We start from the raw sequence: 20,232 nt of genomic DNA, 5'->3' as shown, positions 1-20,232 counted from the left end.
CTCCAGGCCGGGCGGTTTCCCGCCCCGCGCGGGCAGGAGGGTCCCTCAGGGAAATGTCCGTCCCTCACGGATACCCGCAGCGGGCGGGAGCGAGACCCCACACACGGGCTCCTACTGCGGCCAGATGAGCCCCCGCTTCCCCCCGTGCTAGGAGCGTGTGCCGAGTGATAATGCGAGGTAGCCGGTGTTCAATCATTTTGTGTTGGGTTAGATATGAGGAAAAGCTTTTTTATCCATAGGGTGGGCGCTGAACAGGCCCTGCGGCCCCAAGGCTGCCATAGCTCCAGGAGCATTTGGACCCCGCTCTCAGGCACAGTGTGAGATTGTTACAGTGATCGATGGTTCTTGTGGGTCCTTCCTATTCAGAATATTCTGTGACTCCATTATTTGTCACTGGATAGTTGCATTTTTAAAGCACCAAACCCAAACTCTCCCGAGCACTCCTCTCACAAGGCACCGGCCCCTCGCCGTTTCCGCGGTGCCCGCCCTGTCAGTGCACAAAACCCAGTTTGTGTCTAGGGGGGTGAAGGGGGGGTGAAGGCTCCTCAGAGCTGCTTGCAGAGACAGCTGGAAATGCAGGGCACTCCTCAGACTTCCCCTGCAATTCAGCCGAGCACCATGGGACACAGAAGGGTTCGGATGGAAAGGACCCTCGTATCTCTGAGTTCCACGCCCTGCCGTGGCACGGACATCCCCTGCGGCCCAGGCTGCTCAGAGCCCCGGGGTGGCCCCGGTTCAGCTGGGCCAAAATCCCCGTCTGGAAAGGGAAGGAGAAGGCTGCCGGCTTTGTGTGCAGGGCTGCTGGGCAGGGGCAGCGCACCGCCCGCTCCTTCCGTCTGGGAACCTGCGCTAGATGCTCCCATCACTTCTGCTGGGCGTGCTGATTCCAGTTATCTCTGCCGATAATGTCTCCATTGGTAGAATGGCGTTATCAGGGCGTTGAGACAACGGCCAAATGTATTCAAATAAACACTTTCAGTTCTTTGTTTCGCACTGTCACCTGTGGGCAGCTGCACTGGGGGTTCCTTTGGGTTTCCGTGTTTTTCTAGTAAAGTGTACACTGCCAGTGTGTTCCTTTACTGCACACTTGTCCCAGTCAGCACAGTTAATGAAGAGGCAATTTGCAAAACATTATTTGTAAATTTTCCACGGAGACCTATGCTGTGGAACATTTTAAATTAATGTAGGACAAATACAGATTATTTACAATATATGCCTTTGTATTTTAAAATGCGGTACAGGTCCTCAGAGCAAAGTAGAAAACAAGTCTTTAAAAACAGGAAAAAATAATAAAATATGGGGACTAGTCTTGATTTTTCTCATGCACATTTCATGTTCATGAAATTTTATGCTGATACCTAAAAACAGTTTTTTCTTTGCAAGTTAGATCATATTGCTAATTGTTGTGCCAAATACCATGCTTTAAGTCTCATTTTTTATCTGGCAGCCAATAAGCTCTCTGATGTTTGCATTTAAAACTTATTTAAGACCATAAAAATGTCAAAAAAATCGGTATTTTTGACAACTTTTCATTTTTGTGGACTGCAAGTCATTTAATTGAACAAAACACAGTAACACAATGATTACCATTAACATTTATTGCTGTTTCTGAATACTCTATGGAAAACTGAAGCCCAGTAAGGTTACTTCTTTGAGGAATTTCAGTATTCTATAGAATTGTCCATATAATTCAGTGTTCAGCCATTTCCTTGCCCTACTGTTTCCTACAGGAAGTAGACAGAATGTTTCCTAATGGTCCAGATAAATTTTAGGCATCCCTGTATCACAATTTTATTTTTACTCTATATATTTTTATATTTTTTTACTTGGGCTAAATGATGCAATTAATGTAAAGCTGTTGTGATGTGGCACTCAATGCCATGGTTTAGTTGAGGTGTTGGGTCATGGGTTGGATTTAATGATCTTGAAAGTCTCTTCCAACCCAGTGATTCTGTGAATTCTGTGAATTCTTGTGGGTACATATTTATTAGCCAGCAGAGGGCTGTCATTTCTTACCTTAGGAGACCAGAATTTAGGCTTAAATCTTGCATTTTATTTTTATGCAATTTTTCTTTTCAAAACACTAGATTACTATTGAAAAAAAAATTCATAAACACACAAGAAATAACCTGAATAGGAACAGGATAAATAAAATTTGGCTAAGAATTAGCTAAGAATTAGCTATTTAATTTTAAAGTTGGCAATATTAGGCTGGGAGAATGTTATTCAGGGGAGTGCTTGAGCACATTTCTATTGCAACAATCAAGGTTTGTTTTTAATTTTAAACATGTTTTTTTATGTAACTTTAGGAGTTTAATTCCTCATAAAATAGTAAGCACACACAAATGATGAGTTACTTTCAAACTGATAGATGATATGAGATGATCAGTACAGCCCATTATCAACCTCCCAAGGAAGACATTTGCTTGTGTATTTTAAAAATGCATTAACACATCTATTTATTTTATCATAATAACACTAAATGAAAGTCAGGTTGATTGCTTGGTAATGCAATAGAACAAATCCCTGGAGAGGAGATTAGAATTTGGCTCACTCCTTGTTATTTGGATCAGCAATGTTAATGTTAGTCTTTATGATACACTTTTGACAACTAATTTGTGTTTAAATATTAATGTTTACAAGTTATTTCTCATTACTGTGAAAGAGGAAAATGCTAAAATCATGACTAAGTCATTAATCTGCTCATTTGGATAATGACAACAGTCTTGTCTGAAGACAGTAACAGGTCTTTTGTGCCATATTCATAAACTTTTATTACTGGTCATATAAAGAGCTGAAGAGGACTCCCTGTGAGAAGAAAAACTATTTAAATAACTTCCATAAAACTTTTGTATTTAAATAAAATTCCATCTTTTCAGCTGTAAAAACATGGTGAGATTGCCAACCCTGTGGATTTTTTATTGTGTCTTTGATTTGCTTTGTTGTTTGGATTTATAAATATTCATCTTTGTCTTATGTTTAAATATACATAGGAAATGGAAAAAAAATGTGTTCTATAATCTGGAAATTTATTAGAACCTGTGTTTCAGCCACATTTATTCATATTCTTAGAAGAGGTAGTTTTGAGGGGGGCACTTTCTGTGATCTGTAATTGGCTGAAATAGGTTTTTCTCCAGCAGTCTACATACAGAACATTCTTTATACGTTAAAAAATATTACCCCTATAAAATAAAACCTAATAATTTTTTTTTTCAATGAGGCTATTGTGTAAAACATGTCATGTGTAAAAACTAAATATGACATGTTTTTGCTGGGTAAAAAATGAGCTGCAATAAAAGAGCTGATTTGGGCTGTGGTCTGATGGATAGGGGCCATTAGTAAGGGAAAGGTGAGTTCTCATCCTGCACTGGCTCTGCCAGGCCAGAGACCCTGGAATTATCAACTCCCCCTTTTGTTTCCCCTCAGGTGTAATTGCCAGAAAAACCACAGCAAGTGTCTGCAGTATCATTTGTCTTAAGTAAACTCTCAGTTCGACCTAAGCGGCTGTTAATGATTTCCACAGGGTAGTTTTTTCCTCCACAATTACAAAGGTAAGTTTAAAACTTCAAAGATACATATGTATAGTTTGTACTTCAGTATCCTGAACAACTTTAATTTTGACTTTTCCCCCCTCTCTTTATGCATCTTATGTTAATAATATATGTGGTAACTGTCTAGACTATCCTACTTAATAATTTCTAGATGATAAAATTCATGAAATGCAAAGAGGTTTCTTTACTGCAGCAATATACAGAAATGACAGATAGATGAAATGTTTTAATACATTACATGTGTTCCAGTCTCTCACACACTTCTGAGGGCCATGGACATATTCACTCAATGATGTTTAGCTGCTCATTTAATAGAAGTAATTTTTCAAATAACTTACTTTGTTATTAACAAAAGCAATGGGGAACCTTTGCACCATTGTGACCAGTGTAGAGCTGTTGTGTGGTAGTGACAATACAAATCTGCTTTTCCAACTTTAGTTGAAGATTTTGTGTTTTCTGATCCGAAATGAAAAAAAAAAAAAATTTGATGAGTGTTATTAGAAGTGTCAATTTTCCTGACAGTTTTTAATGCATTAGTTTGGTAATTCTGGTGATATCCAGTGGTACATTTTAGAGAAGCCAAATTAATGTCCTTGCTATATTTGTGTTACATTGCTTTATGTTTTATAAATGAAAGGGTCCTTTATTTAACTAATTTTTAAAACCAAACATTATTTTGGCTTGTGAACAAGTGTTTAAATGTTTGTGTTTAGCTGATTGTGTAACTTGCTGTATATTTGGTCACTCTTTTTTCAGAAAGCCCAGGATGTGATTTGGTGGTTGGATATATCCACCTTTCTGACTGACAATAGCTATCATGGAAAGGCTGTGACCACATGACAGAATGGTCTGCAAGGGTCATGTCCTGCCTGTTCACATTTATTTTAAAAAATGTTGATGGTTTATTGCTAAAACAAATGGCATTAAGTGAGGGTAATTATTATTTGCCTTCTGATTATCAGAATGATGTTAGAACAAATTTGCATCCCGTGCTCCTCTTGACGAAATGGGTTTGTTTGTTCCCATCTAACAGCATAGAAAATGGGTGTTTCCTAGATTTTTTTTGGTGGTAAGTTGGTTGGTTTCTGTGGCTTAGAAGACCCTAATTATAAAAAAAAGGTGGGAAAGGCAAGATTCAGATGATCATAAACCCAAACCCTAATTACACAAATACCAATTTATAGGCAGCTGTGTGGAATTTTCAAACAAAATAACTTTTAAAAAGCAGAAGTTGTTGCTTATAAACAAATACAATAATGTTTTATTACAGTAAGCCTTTGATAAATGAAACTGTTTGTGGAATCTTATTTGAGTTTGTAATAGGATGTGATGTCCCTGAAGAAAGGAAAAGGAGAGTTTACTGTTTGAAGTCCAGTGCTCTTCTGCACTGGATTAATATTTGAGTAATAATAAAAGGAGTAATATTTGAGCTGGTACTCTTTCTGGGAATTATGTACCCAGAGAGAATTTGGAGTAGTAGATATGCATATTGCATAGTCTAGTTTTATTCAGAACACACATTTGAGAACTGGTATAATAAAACTCAGAAAGAGGTGTTGGGGTTGATTAGGAAGAGTAGGGAAATAACCTCTGGTGTATCAGCACATAGGCTGCTGCAAGGAAAGGAGATAAAATGTTGAAAATATTCTGAACTGTCCATTAACACATTAGTGTAGTACAAATACAGTAAAATAAATTGAGAATATTTCATATACAGAAATGAAAGCAAGGCATATAATATTCTAAAAAAATATTTTTTAGTCTAAAATTAGTAGCTTCTTATTTTACTCACCTTAATTTAGGTCGGTAAACTATTAAAGCTAATTGCTATCATTGATGATCTCTGAATCCATGACCCCATTACCCTCTTTGAGCTTGAAAAAATTGGCATTGCTTGAACGGAGTTACATGTTTCCAGGCTTCTCAAATTTTCTAGCCATAAAATTAGGATTTCTTCTAGGCTAAAGAAACTGTATCCTTGTATTTTGTAACAAATGTGACTATGCTGCCAGCCCTAAGTGCTGCTTAAGCTGCAATTTGGGAAGCCTGGGCAGAAATCAATTCCAAAGTGCTCATCCACAGAGATGTTCTGCAAAAGGAATCTGGGAGATGGGAGGACATGAAAGCTTTTCCCATGCCGTGGTTGAATTTTCTCTTGAATCTTGAACTTTGAATTCTTAGGAAGTATTACACTTTGTTTTGCTGTCAGTTTATTATGATTTGCCTCTGATGCTCTGAAGCAAAAGACTATTACTAGATATGGTTTCCATAGCAATTACAACTTTCTGAATATGCTCAGAACTGCTTTCTCATTGTTTCCATTTTTCCAAGGATTTTTATTTACCAGATGAATGGTGCAAGGTAACTTTACAAGAGAGCTGCAAAGGGGATTTGTTGATTGCTTTTGGGAAAGGCACCAGCCACCTTAGCCATGGTATTTGTCAAAACCATAGTGATTAATTTGGCAATTATAAAACTACCTTTATTATCTCCACACATTAGTAATCTAATGGAATATGTAAGAGTGCTACTTCACAGGGCAATGGTTTCATGCAGTTAGGTCAGAGTTTGAGCTGTAAGTGGTTGAGATGTGTGCACATGCTTAATTTTCCTGGCTCTTCAGAGTGGAGTCAAATGGAGCCAGTAGTGTCATAGCATGTAAAATCCGTTTTGCTTGTGCACTACCAAAAGAGGATCAGATGCTCTTTGTGGTCCCTGAAGTCTGCTGTGATATAAAAAAAAGTACTGGCAAGGAGATTTGGTCCAGTTCTGTGCTGGCTTTTGCCCTTTTTATCATGATTGCTTGACAGGATTTCCAAGTCAGGACAAAATTCTCCATTATGTCTGCTATCTATGTATCATTTTCTGAACTATATTCTAGTGATGCAGCAGCAATTAATTATTTCACACAATGACTTTTACAAATCAAAGAAGCTCACTTCTTTTGGAAGATAAATTAATTCAGCACTGGGAATTGCCCAGTAGATCACTGTGAAGTTGTGGGAACAAAACCAGAAGAGCATGTTTCATACATAGAAACTACTGTAGTTCTTCATCAGAAATAAATGCCTGTCTTGACTCTTCTTACACTTTGTCAAATTTGATTCTTGCTATTTTCTGGCAGATCTTTTACTGTGTGATCTCTTAGTCCCCCTAATTCTAATATTTTGTCTCTCCTCCCTAGCTCACCCTCTACTGACATGTGATTTGTGGTTTCTCCTAACCAAGGTAGGGCTCTAACTTTCTTCCAGAGAGTTACACCTTGTATCTGATTATTTGCAGTTTGTTTTGTGTCAAGTTCTTTAGTACTCATACAGCCAAAAACCAGTGAGCTACGCAGATTTGTTATGAGATAAAGTGTCTGACTCTCTAGAAGGGCACAGATGGAACGGTGCAACTTTCACAGTGGATGTGCTACTAAAATTCAAAAGGAACAGCATGAAAAACATCTTATCTGTAAGCAGAGAGTCTTACTGAAATATCTATCTTTGGAATCCAAAAATGGTGACTGAATACATAAGGTGTTTGTTAAGGAATTAAATCAAGCTGTTCAGCTCTTTTTCAAACTTTACTGTGATGGATAAACTAAGTTTTCTTTGGATTTTTTTAGAAATATTTTTCTTATGAGAAAGAGGTCTGTGTAGAATTTCTGCTGAAGTTTGTCAGCACTTTTCAAAGTAACCACTTACTTTGTAAAAGCACTTTAGACAAGAATTTAGAATTGAATTCTAGACTCAGTCACGAGATGTGGAAATGCTAGTGCTGTGGATCCTAAGGAATTGAAGTTAATTGCAGTAATTTACTGCTGAGCTGTGTGGTGCACAGAATCAAAATATATAGACTGACAAGAAAATCTACAGTCAAGCATATTCATTTTAACAACTGAATGGTACAATTTCAGTACCATTAATAACTCATTATGAGTATTATTTCTTCTGCTATGCCTCCTTTGACACACTCTTGGTGTACCAAATCTGCCTTCTTTCTTTCTTTGTGCTGTTATCAACCACTGTCTCCACTCTGAAGGCTCTTCATAGACCTCAATCCTCTCCACCCTGTATAAAACCTATTTTACTTCTGAAAGCAACACTCGGCAGGGCTCCTCTCAGGGTATGATGCCCATGGGGTGACAGACAGAGGCCAGCCTTTCTCCAGGGGTTGTGGGGCTGAGAAATGTAAGAGGTGGTGGGACTGACACCCCTTACAGATGGATACAATTAAAAAATATCTTCAGGGAAGTTTGAACTAATTTTTTTTTCTGGATTTCACTGTACCCACCTTTTAAAGCTTTATTTTGGCTGCAATACATTACAATGCGCCCCTCCTGTGCTGTCAAACCATGTGCTTAACTCTGGGTCTTGCCTTCCCAGAGAGCCTCCAGTAGTGTCCCTTATGGACAGAGAGCTGAAGATGGAAAAAAATCTGTCCTGAGTCCCTCTACATCCTTTTTGTTCAAGCAATGTTGCTGCTCAAACCCCATTCTGTCTTTGCAGACCTATCCTACTTATTCCATTTTGATTTTTCTTGTTCCTCTAATGAGCACAAAACTCCTCAGAAGAGGCACAAAACTGCTGTAGAGGTGCTCACCTATAATCTAAGTTTAGTTATTAATCGTTGCAAACTATTGCTGAGTAAATTAAGTTAAATTAATCAAATCAGTCTTTAGTATACAGAGCTTTAATTTTGTACCTTTTTTTAATTGGAATGAAACTTTTACAGCTTTTGGATGCAGACTTCATCATTGTCACAGGAAAGAAGTGAGGAAGGACAACAGTAATACATATATAATACATATGAAAAATTTATGTTGCTAAAATTCAAAGGGGAGGTTGATACCTTGAATGTGTAATACATATTGGGCAGCTCTTCTGATTTTGAAATATTTTGAAGAGTTTTAGAAAATATATCTTGATTTAACTTTTTAGTCTTTGAAACTTTACCACATGATGCCATTTGCAAATATTCATAATCCTGTAAAAGAGATACATAATGAGGTTCTTAAAAACCCTTGAACATTGATTAAAGTACTTTAGAATCCAAAGAACCATACTTCTATTCATGCATAATGAAACAACAGCCTTTACATTAAAACAGGTTACCTGCAAAGTCTTGTAGGCTTTTTATTTCCTTCTGCTCTAGGGCTGGTGTTTGATTTCTCCTGCAGTCAAATCTCCCATTTAGGTTACCAGGGAAATTGGGATTACACTTTCAATACCTTATTCAAAATGCACATGGATTAGAAAAGGAATAGATAAATAGATGAGTGGGTTTCAGATTCAGGTGTTTGTACTGTCCTTTGTCCTTTTTTTAACGAAAATGACCTGCCTCAAAGATAGCATTTAATAATGTATTTTTTTCAATATAAAATAGGAAATACAAAATTATTTCTAATGTCATATTTTGATAACTTTTGAATTTTAATGGTATACATCAAGGTAATGAAAATACATAGTTTAAGGCTGATTAAATGTGTGTAATTATGTGGTTTCTAAGCAACATAGGCAACACACTGTATCACTATAAAGTATTAATCATAGCAGTTGTAATAGTGAGCAACTCTTGTTGTTTGGTTTGTCTTGTAATAATGCTTTAATACTTTCTCAATATTTATCCTGATTAACATGTTTTTTAATCCTCTGCTTTTGGGGAATGAAGTAATTGAAGCTTTATTGGACGAATTACTTGGCGTTTCTAGTAGTTGTCTCTTGGTACCTTCTCAAAAAGCTTAAGAGCACTTCCAGCTGTAAACTGCATAGTGTAGCCTTTTTATGATGGAGGAATATGGTTTCAATAGCTACATGGCTAATCATGGTAGTAACTGAAGGTTGCAAAGTCATTCAGAGGATCTTTAGATACAGATGCAAAGTAGTTTGATATTTGATAAGTCAAATATTTCTTGAATAGGTATCCATATCACAGAAAAGCCTGTCATGATTGACACTAATTGCCAGCCTTCTTGGCAGATTCTGAAACATGGCCCAAAAAGTGATCAGACAAAGATGAACTCTCACATCCACCCATGTTCAGAGGCAGCTGTTTCTTTTCAGGATTGACAGCTGTTAGTGGGGTGGCGTATGAACCTTGGAAGGTCTTTTCCTTTGGCCTTTTTTCTTCATACTTTCCGTGGATTTTGGCTTTTAGTGTTTCATAGTAACATGAATACTTCTGAGAGAAACAAGGATTACTTCAAGACTTAGTAAAACAAAAACAAGTCAATACTGTTCCATAAATTTTATACAAGAAAAAAGGTTAGCAGAAGAGATGAGATATTTTTTCTTGTCAGTCATATCTGGAAAGTTGCTATTTTGACTTCTACCAGGAGGAAGGAATGCCATAAGGTTTCTCAGTGTGGTAGATGAATTCAGGGGAGTGAAGTGGTGGTGAATCATCTCAATAGGACAATAAGGAATATCCTTTTTAGGGAAACAATTATGATGCTATTCTATTTTTTTTCCCCTTGGGCTCCAGAATGCTAGTTAAAAATACATATTTTAGATGATTTTTAGGAGATTTTTCTCTACTTAGTTTTTTCTTTTTATTAATATAGTCCATAATCAGTATTTTAATAAGGAGCTGGTTTTGGTTATCATGTTGACATTCATTATGCAGATTTGAATAGAAGTTTCTATGAGCAATTCCTTACTTTTCTCTTAGGACTTCTGGCTCTCACACTGACAATTAATTTAAAACTAATTAAAAACATGAAAATACTTAGGATCATTTATACTTTTAATTAAATTAAAAGACTTGAGGGAAGGTTTGTGGTCATTTTTGGCCACTCACACATTTCAGTTGAAAATTAATGGGAAATAAGTTTCCAGAGTCATCTGTGAGTAGTCCCATGAGTCATATTACTGCTGCTTTTCCTGAAAACTTCAGTGAATGTGGGCTGAGATAATCTGATAGAGAAGTTTTACATTTGGCTGCGGCTCATGAGAAATACCTTCTTCAAACACGATTGTTGGAAATACCCAAATACATACTGAAGTTTTACAAAGAGTTCTATACTAAAGCCCAAGGAACTTTTATCTTGGCGGATTTCAGTTTGTAGACCTGTGTTGGTACATGTGGTTTAATATGCTACCCCAAAGTACAATGAATATAAATATTCAATTTTTCTTGGTAGTGTGGCACAGAGGATTACATTAAGTACATGTTTTTGGTGCTGGTTTTTGATTTCCAAACCATTCCAAAGCTCTCAAAAGGACAAAGATTCTGTAACAAGGAAATAAGGACCAATTCCACAGATGTTTCCAGAATTCATGAAGATGTTTTTTGTAGTGTTGTGAAAAGTTACTTCGTTCATCTGACCTGAAAGTAGTTCTGACTTGGTTTACTTCAATGGCATTAGATTATGGAAACATTACAGATCCAAGTTCTGTGTTACATGAATGCTGCTCTGCATTTTTATGTCATCCAAACTGTATTGAAAATGCTTCCTGTTAAAAAGTATGACTAGGCTGAAAATCAAATATATTTAGTACTTATGTATGGTGTGTTCACTGAGGACATTTTTGCAAGGTGTTCAAGCTCTTAGAGAACATAGAAAGAAGATAGAAAGAAAATGAAATAGCTGATTCTGCACCACTTGGTACAAATGTGAACTGCTGAAGTATGGACCAGTTTGGGAGAATGCTACAGGTAAATATAATAAAACAGGGTAAAATAAATAAAAACACTGGGCAGATTGTTCCTGCTCTTGGTGGCATTGTGTAAAGCATAAATAAAAGGAAATGTCTGTGGTAAGTAAAGCTGATATGTTAAAACATCTAAGGCTAAATCATTACCAAAGACAGGAGATGAACTGAGCTGACATTTCACAAGGAATCTGATCTTCCACAAGATGGAGCTGTGTGATTTCTGCTTTTGGAAGCATTCAGTCTATTAGTAAACGATTCTTTGATTCTGTACAAGGACAGGAGAATCACAGTGATCTATCACAGCTTTCTTTTATAGATGCTAAGGAACTGCTGAAATTTAATTCGAGATGGTCGTGTGGGTGCTAAAATATTTAATTTAACATGAAGGCCTCTGAATCTAGAAGAAAAGCTGTATTAAAAAGAAAAGAAGAAAAAGAAAACCATTACCTTTCTCTGTGAAGATCACAGCAATTTGCCTACTGTGTGAGGGCCTGTCAGCTTTTCTTTATTTACTCACTTTGATTATGACTGCAATGCAGATTTCTTTGGACTGGTTTCTTATCATTTATGCTCTGCAACATCTGAATAAAGGAGGGATATGACTGCCTAAATGATAATTCAAACAAATATTTTGAATAACAGTGATGGACCTCCAGTTCTGGAGTGTTTATTAGGTCTGAGCAGATGTAAGTGAAGTACTTCATCAGCAGAATGCAATACTGTCTTTGGAAGCAATGACTGCAGAGGATCAAGGATTCATAGTAGCAGAAAAATAACAGAACATGAAGTCCTGGTGTGATGCCTTTGCATACAAGGGTAATGCAATTCTTTTCCTGAATAAGCAGGGGAACTAAACAGGGATGAGGACTGAGGGAAGTTTGTTTTAATTTGTTATGTGGCATTGGATACTGGCTGAGGAGACAGGAAAAAACACAGCATAACCTTCAGAGCCAGGGGCTGCCATCAGCAGAACTGGGCAGAGGCAAAGGAACCAGCATCGCTGGGAATCTCTCATATGTGAGACAAGGAACACCAGACAAAGGTCTGGAAAGGTACAAGAGTTCTTTCACAATGTATCAAGCATTTGAAAAGATTCAGGTTGCTCAGGTGTTATCACAGGATGTGTCACCAACAACCCCAGTGCCAACTGGGCAGCTCCCAGCAGGGCTCCTGTGGACCCAGCAAAAACAGGTTGTGATTACCTGTGGCCTCCTGGAGCAAGTGCTGGCACCCCAAGGGAGCACCTTTAACTTGCCCTAGAGAATGCAAACAGCAACTTGTGTGCAGCCTTGTTAACTCACTGTAGGTGTCACAGTGACGGCTTCCAACCTGTTCCTGGGCTCTACTGTTTCAGATTGTAGTGGGTCATGATTATAAACACTTTGGAATTTTAACAAATTTGTATGATTACAGTGTATATGCTGAAGCTTGGTTTCAAATGAAGTTATGTCCAATCAAATTACAGCCCCTCTTCTTCATTCACGTTTAGTTGCTAAAACTTACAAAATATGCTGCCAACCACTCCCCTGTTTCCCAGCCTGTGGCTGGCAGAGAAATGGGACACCTGTAATTGCTTCCAAATTACACACAAGAGGACTGTGTGGCTGATACATACACAATCAGCTGGTGGGTATGTCAAGCATAATAGGTAATTGCTGAGCTTACACAGCAATATTTTCCTCACTGGGAAGACTCATGTCAGTCTTTATCTCCTACTCAACTGTCAGTTCTCATGGAAACTTGTTGGAACTTCAAATCTTTTAGACCGAGTCCTCTTGTCAAATTTGGTCAAAATTAGCCAATTCATTCAAAAGTTATGAGGGAAAGGGTGAGAACCGACAGGCTGGCAGTGCATCTGTGTAATTTATTTCCTTGCAAAACTAGCATGGAAAGCAAAATTTTGTAATTTTCAAAATGAGCGGTCAGAATTCAGTAACCTGCATTTAACTGAACTTACAGAAATTCACATGACTAAGTGAATGTGCACAACTTAGTGTTTGAGTCTCAATATTGAGAGTCCTCATCATTTGGGGTTTGTGCACATGTGGATATATAGAAACTGATATATAAACCACATTCACTCCTGGAGTACCTGAGGATAAAACTTAGATAGTCTAGCAGTTTTTCAGTTTTCCTAACTCCAGACAATTTTGGAAAAAAACCCAAACCCAAACCCACCCCAATCAGCAGGGTTGATTTTCTAGCTTTTTTTTTTTTTTGACCTATGCTGAACATTTTACCAAAAGAGACAAGCTGAAGGAAATAGCTAATAGCAGATGACAACTATGTTTCCACTTAATCAGAAGATCTAATGTGGTGTCTGTTACAGTGAACAGACCTACCTAATTTTGAAAATAGGACTAAAGGAAAATATTGCTTGCCTGAACATTACATGAACATGGGGGATCATATAGCTACTGAATTTGCAGTCTGTGGATAACAAGTCTTTTACAGAGTTAGGTATTATTGTCTCTTCTTTAATTATATATTTCTGGATGCAGGTAAAGTGAGTGATTTATTTTTCAAAGAATATAAAATATTTTAAATAGTAATAAAACATGTACCAAATGAATGCATTTTAATTTTATATTAAATAAAATCAGCCATAGATGTAATTTGGTTTACCTACTTTACTTTTTTGCATGTTTGTCTTAAGCCTTTTGAGATGTAGCAGTCTTTTGTTTGTAAAAGTGACCTTACATTTGAAGAAGTCATAAAAAGCAATCCTGTGGTCCTGTCACAGAAAACCTGATTTTGGCTTGGTACAGTAGTCCATCTAGATACAGATTTTAATTTCAACAGTATCTGTTAGGAAAGATGATTACGTATGCTCTGTTATTAAATCATATGTATGAAAGGATGGAAACTCTCTAATTTGATTCTTCCCTCTTTCTGAGGGTAGAAAAAGTAGGCACCTGCTTGTTTCAGACTTACTTGAAAGACTTTCAGAAATGAATAATTCACATCAATAATATGAGTTGAATTGCATCCCTTAAGGGAAAGCATGAAAAGAAATAGGCAGGCATTACTAGTCAAGCTTTACTTTTGTGCCACCAATAAATAAGGCTTTAAATGAAACACAAAAGCAGCGAAGTGTGTGAAATTCATAATTTGAAAAGGAGGCATGTAATAACAGGGAGGGCTTCTGAAGTAACTTAAGGACCAAAAGAAGGTGCTTTATTTGCAGGTAAGTATAGTGCAACCTACACACTTCAATCAAGCCAACAGTAGGCTTTAGTAAGAGATAATAAACTGTGAAAGGTGGTTTTGCAAGGAGGATGGAAAGATGCTTGTACTTCCTGCTTGTATTATACATGCAGTAAACACACCAAAATAGACCTGCTGTGCTGCCTTGCACTATGGCACCCAAACAAATTGTTATTCATGGGCTCACTTCAAGCTGAAACTTGCATTTTCTACAGGGGGATGTCAAAGTTCACAGGTAGGAAACATCAACTATGATCACCCACCTAAATAAAATGTTTATGTGTTTTATCAGGTGCTTTGCAGGTATCTCAGCAGTTATCAGACTGTATAATTAAAAGTACACAAGGGGCTTAAAAATGGTGTATTGGAATGTAATGGTTTATCTAAGTAGAATGAAGAGGTTTCTCATTCAGTTGTAAATTAAAGTTCATTTTGGCTTCTATTCATTTGAGATCTGATGATATGTTCTTATGTGGAGTTATAGTTCCATCTCCCTGGCCCATCTCAACTTGTTCACATGCAGATTGTTCCTGAAATTCTGTAGAAATGAACAGAGGCAATGAGCTCCTAGTCTGAATGTAACTAATCTGTAATAAATCCCTATCCAAGACAAGATTAAAGGCATTCCTAGTTAAGTTAAGGCAAGTCTGATGTGCTGTGGGGCAACTTTTGTTTTTCTGCAGTTAGGCTCCATCTGTAATAAACCCATTACTGAGCAGCGTCTGCTGTGCTCTTTGTAGGCTCCCAGGGATGTGTGTTGTCACTGAGGAACGGCACCCTCTGTGTGAAGAGAGAGATCTCTTTTACTCCAAAAGTAGAATTACAGTAAAAGTTGTGGCACAAAAAAAGTCAGTGATTTTCTAAGTCTTCTTCCAGGACTTTCACAAAGCCTTTGCCTGAAGTCTGGTTATTTTATTCCTATTTTGTTTTGTTGTTTGTTTGTTTGGGTTTTTTTTTTTTTTTTTTTTTTTTTTTTTTTTTTTTTGTGAGGAGCGATGTACTTGATTTACAACTGCCTGCCCAGTGGGTATTGAGGTTGGATAGCTATTCTTAACATTAGCTGTAATGGAAGTGTCTGGTCTGGGCTAAATATTAAAATAAGGAAGCATTGAGAAAGAATAAAGTGACACATTTTTAATTGTTACACATGTTCTAGAGCCTGTAATTTTTCTGTTGTCTTCCAGTAGGAAGGAATATTTCCTCAGGACTAATTATTTCTTATATTCACACAGAAATGGTGGAATTTGCAGCCTAATGGATGAAATAACTTCTTAGGATCTCTCCTCCTTATTTTTCTTTTATGTTTACCACTCCAGCTCCAAATGCTGTGTTCCTTTACTGCTGGCTGAGATTTGGACAGCTCTGTCCTGTGATCTGTTCCTTTAGTTCTAGATTTCACTCTTCTTTCACACTTTATAGGAACTCTTTAGAATCCATACAGTGTACAAAATCTCTTCCAAAAAGCCCAGCTATAAAATATACATTAATGTACAGTGGATACTTGATCAGCTTTTTAGTTGAGCCCCTGGTGTACCCCCAAAGGGTCTGGAAATACTACAAAGCCATAATGAAATGTGTCAGCTTGGAATGGAGTGTCCTGGCTGAGGAGCAGGGCTCTGTCACTGGGAATCAGTGTGGGGTTGTGTTAATATTGCAGGCTCATGAATGTTTTAGTTTGAGTAAATGCAAAAATCCTTCAAACTCTGTCCTTTCTAGGTTTGGTTGGCAGAAGACTCTGCTGCAGGGTTAGCTGGCTTTCTGCTATGATTCATAGATGTGCTTTCTCATCTCTGTATAAGAGAATGTTGCTACCTTCTCCTTTCTTTGAAATGAAATGCCTGTTTTTTAGAGCTGAGATATTTTGAAAAGTATAATTAAATGTCACCAAAAGAATATATGAGTTTTCTTGAGGGGTGATCCCTGCTCAGCTGCACCTGTTTGCCTATTCACTCAAGATGAATTAATTGGAGCTTTATTTTCTCTCCTTCTTTTCTTTATTTTATCCTTCTCTTTGTAGAAAGGCAAAACTGAGCCCCAGAGATCCAGCTGAAAAGATCTCCTTGCATATAGACAAATGATGGCCATGAGGTATAGAACACGAGGGGGAATATGAGGAAAAAAAAGAATAAGAAACACTTTATTCAGACAAGGTGTTTACCAAACAAGAGATAGAGGTCTAGAAAACTGAAGAAAAAAAAAAAGACATGTGCAGTCTGTCTCCTACAGACCTCCTGCAGACATTTCAGTTGTATATTTTGATAAAATATTTTCTGACTTTTCAGGGGTGCCCTCAGTTTTTGAGCTATGGCATTGGCACAGGAAATGCTTGACAAGATATTTCTGACAAAACCCGATGATTTCAATCCAGAAACAGAAGATAGCACATCCATAAAATTCTGGTACTTCTAGGTATATTTTGATAAGAACTTGTCAGTGATCAATATTTTAGGTAATAAGTACTTTAAAATGGTCCTGACAGACTCGTTAACTACAAGTAAAAAGGAAAGAATGACATAGCCTTCAGTGTTGAGCACTCAGCTCATAAGAAGTGATAATGAATTTAATAGTAATATGGATCTTTGTGTGAAGGGACTTTCTTGTTCTGAGTGTTCCATATGTTTTTTTCTTTTCCTGACATCAGTGTGATGAGTTTATGTGGACAGTTGTTTTGGAGATGGTGTTGCTCACATGCATGAAGGAAGTAAAGTTCTCTGTAAAAATAATGGAAACCAAGGGAACTATTTAAAGACTGGCTAAAAAAGAGGTGCTTTTGCAGCTGAATGTATTTTTGTGTTTTCAGCTGCTGTAAGGAAAAAGGTGCCATCCATATTTATGCTTCATTAAATAAGCATAAGGAGACCTGAAAAATAAAGAGTAAAACTGAAACTTTCTTCCTTGACAACATGAAGAAACCTGTCAGTGAAAGATACACTATTTAAATTGTGCTACTCAAAAATGGGGATCAGGAATAAAGCAGGTGAAAACAGCCTGTTTCACTGATTCCAGAAGAAAGAAAACTCAATTATTCTAAGTCAATAAACAAGAAATTGTTTCCTACATGGTTCTAAATTCTGACATGAAGAATTAAAACCACCAGCTACTAGACGGGCTTGATATTCCCAGTATTTCAGAAAATGGAATAATTGATTGTTTTTTCCTTTCTGAAGTTAGGAGCTTTTTGTTTTATTTATTTATTTATTTATTTATTTATTTATTTATTTATTTTTTAATGCTAGCTCTAGAAGCTCTGTTTTTGTCGACTTTATAAATACATTAATAACAAATTTGCAGCTACCAATAAGCGTGGACAATGCTTCTTATTACATCATATAACAATATTTCAATTTTTTTTATGATTCAATCACATTTTGCTGTGACTTTCAATCCTTAAAATATGATGAAAATTCAAAAAGGACATGCACAAAGCTTATGATTTTATAGGATAAAAATATTATTTTTATTTATTATCTATTTGTGCTAGAAATATAATTTTCCTCATCCATATGGTGAAACTGTAATGATAGTCACTACTACTGCTTTTTCCTGGTAAAAAATGAGGCGGTGGAAAAGGAGAAAATCAAAACCATTCATGAATCCTAAAGCTAAATATCTTTTGTGATATGTTCTAACTTGTGCAACCTTTCTCTTACAGTGCAGGGGTACTGCTGCAAGTGACGACAGGTGAACGGGAGAGCTGAAAACTGGCCTCTGCAGAGGTGGTATGTGTGCTGGGGCAACAGCAGCAGATTATTAATATGTAGGGAATGGGAAAGAGCAGCATTCAGATTGATTTTGTTATTTGTGTCTTTGAATTATTGATAGTTCAGTCATCAAAGAATAATGTGGAAAACACTTCAACCAGCAACGGATAATGCAAATCCTTGAGTTCACTCAGACATTGCTTCTGTATTCAATGCCTGTTACCACTAGACCAAGTCTCCTAAATTTGCTTCAGCTTTGTCCTCAAATGTTCATAAGGCAGAGTTGCTTTTGGTTTAGCTCTTTTGTTTCAGCTGGGTGAATGGTAAGTTTTCTACCTTCATATCCAGGTACCTTTCAGATTTGAAAGTCCATCTCCTAAACAGCTTGCCTGGTTTTAGGTTCCCCTCTTTATGGGTATATGATCTGTTGTTTCTAACTTATCCATTCCTTACTGTGAGTTATAACTTGGGTCTCTGCAGAAGATCAGAACAGAAGCTGACGGAACAGGTAAACAAACAAACAGGATTTTCAGCCCTTCTGCATTAGAATACAGTTTTGTATGAAACAGTACTGTAGAAGCTGCACTCAATATGTTTAGAACAAAACAGGGATTTGCTGAGATGCAGGTGAATGTTTGTACTTCAGGATTAACCTCAAAGCGGTTTTGTCATCAGTATTCCCTTCTGGTAATGTTAGTATGGAAATAATTAGGAAATTCATAAAATGCTTATATTTGTAACAGGTTTGAGAAAGGCACAAACCACGAAATGACCCCCCCCCCCCAGCAACAACCCCCATCCAACTAAATCTTGTGTTGTTACAATGTGCTAATGCTTGGCTTATTAAATAGGAGGGAAAGCCAGGAGAATAATATATCAGGAAAACTGTTCTCTGTGATTTAATGAATTGGCTACTGTTAAATACTTGATTTTCTAAATCTTACAATGTAGGAACCATTTTCTGTTGTTTTAGGCTGGAACTTTACTGAAGGAAACTAATATGAAGCATTCTTCCACTCATTTATATAAAATGGCTCAAACTATTTTGTCTCCTGAATGCCTTGAAGTTATTTACCTGTAGAGTTGCATCATTATCTATTTAGGTAATACTATAATGGGCATGTGTGGAAAACGGCTCTGTAAGTAAATGACAGAAAGCATTCCTCAAAAATCATGGTACAGGGTGTTTTCCTTTTTCATCTGTTTGGGCCTGTTCTTTCTGTTACATTTGCTAAGAGACATCCCTCGTGTATACTGTCACCACCTTCACGTTATTCTGCTATTGGCAAAAAATAAAACAAGATTTAACATCACCGATTGTTTTCTTTGCTGGTTATATTTGTTCTCAGTGTGTGCATTCTAAGGCATGACTGTGTGGGTGCTTATGTATTAGTTATTCAATTTCTTGTGTAATTTACCTGAGAAATCTTACTTGCTGCAAACTGATCCACTATCCAAATGCTTTATATCTTCAGCTGGAATTTATGTTCTGTATTTGTGCTTGACAGTTTATTTTAGGATAAGATTTTTTTTATAACCTTCCTATTAATTTTTATTTAGGGTGCTTTCAATGTATTTTGAATGTTGGAATGGGGATAACTTAATTTAACCAGTGTGATGATGTACATAAATGAAGGGAAGGCTTCAAATAAGGCAACTGTTGGAAGTACAGTTCTCAGGAGGACACTGATCAGACTGCTCCAGAGGAACTTCTAATCATCACTTCTGATCACTTTTCTCATCATCCTGCTTCTTCTTTCTTAGTGGTCCTTCAAAGCACCAAGTCTTTTTCTCTTACCGTGTTCTGTCAAATCTCTTTGTGAATTCTGCTCCCTCTTCCTGTTTAGTGTCTGTGCTCTACTCCCTCAGCAGGGAACTTGAAGAACTTGAAATTTTCCAGCTTTAGCCACACTACTGCCCCAAAAGGATCATGTTAAACCAATCTGAGCTAATAATGGAAGCACCTGCTTTATTTGATGTCAAGTTCTGGCTCCTTACAGAAATGTTTTAAAGGTACAATTCCCCAGATAACCTGTCAGTCCCAACTTAGCTCTGGCAGCTACTGTTAGTTTTACTGGTTTGCAACCTATTTGCCACATAGTGGGATGTTTTAGCACCTTAATAGTCTAAACC

The 20,232-nt window shown here is 37.0% G+C and overlaps 1 long non-coding RNA gene across 1 annotated transcript; it reads left to right on the top strand.

Annotated features, from left to right (window-relative positions):
- The first annotated feature begins 38 nt into the window (after positions 1-38).
- On the top strand, positions 39-19,881 carry LOC115497272 (uncharacterized). The gene is made up of 4 exons (XR_012058285.1): positions 39-177; positions 3,427-3,551; positions 6,736-6,779; positions 18,051-19,881. It is a non-coding gene; the product is annotated as an uncharacterized lncRNA (long non-coding RNA).
- Positions 19,882-20,232: the final 351 nt, after the last annotated feature.

Source organism: Taeniopygia guttata, chromosome 14 (assembly GCF_048771995.1).
Source record: "Taeniopygia guttata chromosome 14, bTaeGut7.mat, whole genome shotgun sequence".
Classification (NCBI taxonomy): domain Eukaryota; kingdom Metazoa; phylum Chordata; class Aves; order Passeriformes; family Estrildidae; genus Taeniopygia; species Taeniopygia guttata.
The sequence above is the reverse complement of the archived record's forward strand: the minus strand, read 5'-3'. Positions and strand labels throughout refer to the sequence as shown.